Source organism: Myotis brandtii, unplaced genomic scaffold (assembly GCF_000412655.1).
Source record: "Myotis brandtii unplaced genomic scaffold, ASM41265v1 scaffold421, whole genome shotgun sequence".
Lineage (NCBI taxonomy): Eukaryota > Metazoa > Chordata > Mammalia > Chiroptera > Vespertilionidae > Myotis > Myotis brandtii.
Window position 1 is genome coordinate 1,353,255 of NW_005366140.1, and position 1,016 is coordinate 1,354,270.

Consider the following 1,016-nt stretch of genomic DNA (forward strand, 5'->3'; position numbering starts at 1 on the left):
ACTGCCCCTAAAGTGCTCCCACCCACTGCCCCTAGAGTGCACCCACCCACTGCCCCTAAAGTGGTTCCACCCACTGCCCCTAGAGTGCTCCCACCGCCTACCCCTAGAGTGCTCCCACCCAACTGCCCCTAGAGTGGTCCCACCCAACTGCCCCTAGAGTGGTCCCACCCCCTGCCCCTAAAGTGCTCCCACCCAACTGCCCCTAGAGTGCTCCCACCCCCTGCCCCTAGAGTGCTCCCACCCAACTGCCCCTAAAGTGCTCCCACCCACTGCCCCTAGAGTGCTCCCACCCACTGCCCTTAGAGTGGTTCCGTCCCACTGGGAAGGGCCTGCCTATTTGCCCTCAGATTTTGGGAGTGTCAGGTGGTAGGCTCAGAGGGAAATATCACAATTGCTTGCAGCAAGAAGCAGTTGGGGCCCTGGCTGGTGACCCTCAGATGGAAGGGTCTTGGGTTTGATTCCAGGTCAAGGGCATATACCTGGGTTGCAGGTTCCATTCCCGGCCACATGTGGGAGGCAACCAATCTGTTTCTCTCTCTCTCCCCGCCCCCCTCCTTTCCACTTTTTCTAAAAATCAATGGAAAAAATATTCTCCAGTGAGGATTAACAAAAATCTACACTAATAAAAGACAAACATGCAAATTGACTGTACCTTCGCTACGCCTTAAGCCATGCCCACCAGCCAATCAGAGCGACTATATGCAAATTAACCTAACCAAGATGGCAGCTGGCAGCCACAGAGCTGGAGCGAGCAGGAGGCTTGGTTGCTCCAGTGATGGAGGAAGCCAAGCTTCCCGGCTGGCTCTGAGCTCCACTGAAAGCAACAAAGTTTCAATTATAGAAGGTAAATAACCCCCAGATCCCTGCGTTCAGCCGGCCATGGCCACGGAGCTGGAGCAAGCAGGAAGCCAAGCTTCCTGCCTGCCACGGGGGTTCTGAGCTCCACTGAAGGCAACAAAGTTTCAATTATAGAAGGTAAATAAATCCCAGAATAAAAAAAGAAAAAGAAAAAAGGA